The sequence below is a fragment of the Hibiscus syriacus genome, unplaced genomic scaffold (genome assembly GCF_006381635.1).
Source record: "Hibiscus syriacus cultivar Baekdansim isolate YM2019G1 unplaced genomic scaffold, ASM638163v2 tig00010968_pilon, whole genome shotgun sequence".
In the NCBI taxonomy this organism is placed as follows: domain Eukaryota; kingdom Viridiplantae; phylum Streptophyta; class Magnoliopsida; order Malvales; family Malvaceae; genus Hibiscus; species Hibiscus syriacus.
In genome coordinates this window covers 145,926-152,633 of record NW_024062239.1, presented here as the reverse complement: position 1 = coordinate 152,633, position 6,708 = coordinate 145,926, and the positions used below count along the sequence as shown (strand labels likewise).

The following is a 6,708-nucleotide window of genomic DNA, read 5'->3' as shown; positions in this document are numbered from 1 at the left end:
ATAAATTTTTAAAAATATATATATTTAAAATAATGACTAAATTTAAATAAATATTAGATTAAACATGTAAACTAAAAATAAACTAATGACCTAAATCAAAATGTACATAAATATAGGTTTATAACTAATTCACTCCTAAAATTTCAGTGACTAAACTATAATTTTACTAAAAAACTTTATTAAAATGTAACCTAAACTAAACCTAAGCTATTCTCACGCAAATAACATTTACTCACAGCCGCTCAGCTCTCCCCATCTTCTCCTCTCTTCCACGCTCATTTGCAATCTCCCCTGAAGGTGCCATCGCCACCGTTCGGCCACCATATCTTGGTGGCCATTCCTCTTTTGATCACAGCCCTTTATCACTCGTTATCTCTCTCTACTTCCTCTCACACATGACCACCGGCTGGAACACCCAAGATCCCCACTGTAAAGTAGCGTTAATCTCCCCTAATCGTTACCCAAGTTGGTCGAACATGCCTAGACCTAGTCAACAAACCATTTTTTTACTCCAATGGTCTTGACTCCAACGAGAATCACCAACAAAGGTAACCCGAAACCCCCTCTTTCCTTTAATTTATTTTCTTGTTTGTTGTTTAATTTTGGATTTATTTGGTTTAATAATGCTAACCACATATCCTTAATTCGATAGTATAAATTCAAACGATTAGGAGACAAAATGAGATGAACTGCAACTAAGGTAAACACTTATGCTATTTCTCTTATGTTTGTTTTAAAAATAAGAACATGTTGTGAAATAAATAAAAAAGAAAGTAAAGGATAACCTTCTTGATTGATATTTCTTCGCTTGCCAAAAAATAGAAATCTTTCCTTGCTTTGTTTACAAATTCTTTTTTTGTTGTGTTCTGTAAAACACGAATGGGGAAGAATTTTGAGTTCTCCTTTCTTCTAGTTGTTTCGGATAATTGATGATAATCCCTGATTCCTTTCTATTTTCTTTTTGATTCCCCCCCTTTCGTTCTGATTACTGCCCGTTTTTATTCCTTTCATTTCACCAAAAGCCCCTTTTCCTTTTGTTTATTTTTCTTTGTGTTTGGTGAAGTTTTGATGGGTTTAGTTGGTATTAGTTGGAATTGACTTGGTGGTTGCTTGAACTTTCGGTGGATGATTGCAGGTTTCGCGTGAGTTGAAGATGGCATGATTGTCGGCAACAGCTAAACGGGTCAATTCTGGATCCGGGTCACACTTGGACTGCTCTTGGACTCCGGGTTTTAATTTCTTCAAGCATGTTGTAATTGGTCTTTGTAGTTTGGGCTTGTAAACGTTGTAAAATAATAATAATAATAATAATTTTATAATAATAATAATTATAATACAATAATTATTATAATATAATATTTATTTCCTGGACAAAAACGGGTGTCTATAGTTGTCCCTCTTTGTTTATTCTTGTGTTTACAAGAATAGAGCAAAGATAAAAAAGACAATGCATTTTTGTTCAGTTTTATATCCGTGCTTTAAAATTTGATAAATGATCCGCTCCACCTTTTTGCTGGGGAAGTCGAACTCGAGATCGATTTGCTTCACTACTCTTTGGTGAAGTCTTAGAATTGATTTGCTTCACTACTCTTTGGTGAAGGCTTAAAATGGCCCGGAGGACTTCATCTTAGTGTGAAAACATCCTACCTGAAGGTCTTATAGATAGCCTAAAGGACTTATCATCTTGCTCAAAAGGATTACAGATGACCAGAAGGATTTCAGCATCATGCTCGAAAGACTTACTGATGGCCCGAATGACTTATAAATTGTGAAATTTTGAAAATGCATCCTTAGTTTTCAAAAATTTCATCTTCTTAAAACATCATTTTTTTCATTTTCAGATTTATGTGAAAACACCCTACCCGAAGGTTTTATGGATGGCCCGAAGGACTTATCATCTTGCTCTAAAGGCTTACAGATGACCCGAAGGATTTAAGCATCATGCTCGAAAGACTTACTGATGGCCCGAAGGACTTATCATCTTGCTTTAAAGACTTACATATGACCCGAATGATTTAAGCATCATGCTCGAAAGACTTATTGATGGGCCGAAGGACTTATAAATTGTCAAATTTTGAAAATCGCATTCTTAGTTTTCAAAAATTTCATCTTCTTAAAACAGCATTTTTCATTTTCAAATTCATGTAAAAACATCCTACCCGAAGGTCTTATGGATGGCTCGAAGGACTTATCATCTTGCTCTAAAGGCTTACAGATGACCCGAAGGTTTTAAGCATCATGCTCGAAAGAATTATTGATGGCCCGAAGGACTTATAAATTGTGAAATTTTGAAAATCGCATTCTTCATTTTCAAAAATTCCATCTTCTTAAAACATCATTTTTTCATTTTCAAATTCAGTTGAAGACATCCTACCCAAAGGTCTTATGTATAGCCCGAAGGACTTATCATCTTGCTCTAAAGGCTTACAGATGACCCGAAGTATTTAAGCATCATGCTCGAAAGACTTACTGATGGCCCGAAGGACTTATAAATTGTGAAATTTTGAAAATCGCATTCTTCATTTTAAAAATTTCATCTTCTTAAAACATCATTTTTTTTCATTTTCAAATTCATGTGAAAACATCCTACCATTTTTTTCATATTCTGGATGAAAACATCCTGGACTGAAGGTTTTATGGATGACCCGAAGGACTTATCATATTGCTCTAAAGGCTTACAGATGACCCGAAGGATTTAAGCATCATGCTTGAAAGACTTACTGATGGCCCGAAGGACTTATAAATTATGAAATTTTGAAAATTGCATTTTTCGTTTTCAAAAATTCCATATTCTTAAAACATCATTTTTCATTTTCAAACTCATGTGAAAACATCCTACCCGAAAGTTTTAGGATGGCCCGAAGGACTTATCATCTTGCTTTAAAGACTTACAGATGACCCGAATGATTTAAGCATCATGCTCGAAAGACTTATTGATGGGCCGAAGGACTTATAAATTGTCAAATTTTGAAAATCGTATTCTTAGTTTTCAAAAATTTCATCTTCTTAAGACATCATTTTTCATTTTCAAATTCATGTAAAAACATCATACCCGAAGGTCTTATGGATGGCTCGAAGGACTTATCATCTTGCTCTAAAGGCTTACAGATGACCCAAAGGTTTTAAGCATCATGCTCGAAAGACTTACTGATGGCCCGAAGGACTTATAAATTGTGAAATTTTGAAAATCGCATTCTTCATTTTCAAAAATTCCATCTTCTTAAAACATCATTTTTTCATTTTCATTGAAGACATCCTACCCAAAGGTCTTATGTATAGCCCGAAGGACTTATCATCTTGCTTAAAGGCTTACAGATGACCTGAAGTATTTAAGCATCATGCTCGAAAGACTTACTGATGGCCCGAAGGACTTATAAATTGTGAAATTTTGAAAATCGCATTCTTCATTTTCAAAAATTTCTTTTTCTTAAAACATCATTTTTTTCATTTTCAAATTCATGTGAAAACATCCTACCTGAAGGTTTTATCGATGACCCGAAGGACTTATCATATTGCTCTAAAGGCTTACAGATGACCCGAAGGATTTAAGCATCATGCTTCAAAGACTTACTGATGGCCCGAAGGACTTATAAATTATGAAATTTTGAAAATTACATTTTTCGTTTTCAAAAATTCCATCTTCTTAAAACATCATTTTTCATTTTCAAATTCATGTGAAAACATTCTACCCGAACGTTTTACGGATGGCCCGAAGGACTTATCATCTTGCTCTAAAGGCTTACAGATGACCCGAAGGAATTAACCATCATGCTCGAAAGACTTACTGATGGTCCGAAGGACTTATAAATTCTGAAATTTTGAAAATCGCATTCTTCGTTTTCAAAATTTTTATCTTCTTAAAATATCGTTTTTCATTTTCAAATTTATGTGAAAACATCCTACCCGAAAGTTTTAGGATGGCCCGAAGGAGTTATCATCTTGCTCTAAAGACATACAAATGACCCGAAGGATTTAAGCATCATGCTCGAAAGACTTATTGATGTCCCGAAGGACTTATAAATTGTGAAATTTTGAAAATCGAATTCTTAGTTTTCAAAAATTTCATCTTTTAAAACATCATTTTTCATTTTCAAATTCATGTGAAAACATCCTACCCGAAAGTTTTAGGATGGCCCGAAGGACTTATCATCTTGCTCTAAAGACTTACAGATGACCGGAAGGATTTAAGCATCATACTCGAAAGACTTATTGATGGCCCGAAGGACTTATAAATTGTGATTTTTTTAAAATCGCTTTCTTAGTTTTCAAAAATTTCATCTTCTTAAAACATCATTTTTCATTTTCAAATTCATGTGAAAACATCCTACCCGAAAGTTTTAGGATGGCCCGAAGGACTTATCATCTTGCTCTAAAGACTTATAGATGACCTGAAGGATTTAAGCATCATGCTCGAAAGACTTATTGATGGCCCGAAGGACTTATAACTTGTGAAATTTTGAAAATTGCATTCTTAGTTTTAAAAAATTTCATCTTCTTAAAACATCATTTTTCATTATCAAATTCATGTAAAAACATCCTACCCGAAGGTCTTATGGATGGCCCGAAGGACTTATCATCTTACACTAAAGGCTTACAGATGACCCGAAGGTTTTAAGCATCATGCTCGAAAGACTTACTGATGGCCCGAATGACTTATAAATTGTGAAATTTTGAAAATTGCATTCTTCGTTTTCAAAAATTCCATCTTCTTAAAACATCATTTTTTTAATTTTCAAATTCAGTTGAGACATCATACCCAAAGGTCTTATGTATGGCCCGAAGGACTTATCATCTTGCTCTAAAGGCTTACAGATGACCCTAAGGATTTAAGTATCATGCTCGAAAGACTTACTGATGGCCCAAATGACTTATAAATTGTGAAATTTTGAAAATCGCATTCTTCATTTTCAAAAATTTCATCTTCTTAAAACATCATTTTTTTCATTTTCAAATTCATGTGAAAATATCCTAACTGAAGGTTTTATGGATGGCCCGAAGGACTTATCATATTGCTCTAAAGGCTTACAGATGACCCGAATGATTTAAGCATCATGATTGAAAGACTTACTGATGGCCCGAAGGACTTGTAAATTATGAAAATTTGAAAATTGCATTTTTCGTTTTCAAAAATTCCATCTTCTTAAAACATCAATTTTCATTTTCAAATTCATGTGAAAACATCCTATCCGAAGGTTTTACAGATTGCCCGAAGGACTTATCATCTTGCTCTAAAGGCTTACAGATGACCCGAAGGAATTAACCATCATGCTCGAAAGACTTCCTGATGGCCCGAAGGACTTATAAATTGTGAAATTTTGAAAATCGCATTCTTCGTTTTCAAAATTTTCATCGTCTTAAAACATCATTTTTCATTTTCAAATTTATGTGAAAACATCCTACCCGAAAGTTTTAGGATGGCCTGAAGGACTTATCATCTTGCTCTAAAGACTTACAAATGACCCGAAGGTTTTAAGCATCATGCTCGAAAGACTTACTGATGGCCCGAAGGACTTATAAATTGTGAAATTTTGAAAATCGCATTCTTAGTTTTCAAAACTTCCATCTTCTTAAAACATCATTTTTCATTTTCAAACTCATGTGAAAACATCCTACCCGAAAGTTTTAGGATGGCCCGAAGGACTAATCATCTTGCTCTAAAGGCTTACAGATGACCGGAAGGATTTAAGCATCATGCTCGAAAGACTTATTGATGGCCCGAAGGACTTATAAATTGTGAAATTTTGAAAATCGAATTCTATGTTTTCAAAAATTTCATCTTCATAAAACATCATTTTTTTTCATTTTCAAATTCATATGAAAACATCCTACCCGAAGGTCTTATGGATGGCTCGAAGGACTTGTCATCTTGCTCTAAAGGCTTACAGATTACCCGAAGGTTTTAAGCATCATGCTCGAAAGTCTTACTGATGGCCCGAAGGACTTATAAATTGTGAAATTTTGAAAATTGCATTTTTCGTTTTCAAAAATTCCATATTCTTAAAACATCATTTTTCATTTTCAAACTCATGTGAAAACATCCTACCCGAAGTTTAGGATGGCCCGAAGGACTTATCATCTTGCTTTAAAGACTTACAGATGACCCGAATGATTTAAGCATCATGCTCGAAAGACTTATTGATGGGCCGAAGGACTTATAAATTGTCAAATTTTGAAAATCGTATTCTTAGTTTTCAAAAATTTCATCTTCTTAAAACATCATTTTTCATTTTCAAATTCATGTAAAAATATCATACCCGAAGGTCTTATGGATGGCTCGAAGGACTTATCATCTTGCTCTAAAGGCTTACAGATGACCCGAAGGATTTAAGCATCATGCTCGAAAGACTTACTGATGGCCGAAGGACTTATAATTGTGAAATTTTGAAAATCGCATTCTTCATTTTCAAAATTCCATCTTCTTAAAACATCATTTTTCATTTTCATTGAAGACATCCTACCCGAAGGTCTTATGTATAGCCCGAAGGACTTATCATTGCTCTAAAGGCTTACAGATGACCCTAAGGATTTAAATCTTGCTCGAAAGACTTACTGATGGCCCGAAGGACTTATAAATTGTGAAATTTTGAAAATCGCATTCTTCATTTTCAAAATTTCATCTTTTTAAACATCATTTTTTCATTTTCAAATTCATGTGAAAATATCCTACCTGAAGGTTTTATGGATGGCCCGAAGGACTTATCATATTGC

The 6,708-nt window shown here is 34.0% G+C and overlaps 1 long non-coding RNA gene across 1 annotated transcript; it reads left to right on the top strand.

Moving 5' to 3' along the window:
* The first annotated feature begins 227 nt into the window (after window positions 1-227).
* On the top strand, window positions 228-1,278 carry LOC120204499. The gene is made up of 3 exons (XR_005523943.1): window positions 228-548; window positions 653-700; window positions 1,136-1,278. It is a non-coding gene; the product is annotated as an uncharacterized LOC120204499 (long non-coding RNA).
* Window positions 1,279-6,708: the final 5,430 nt, after the last annotated feature.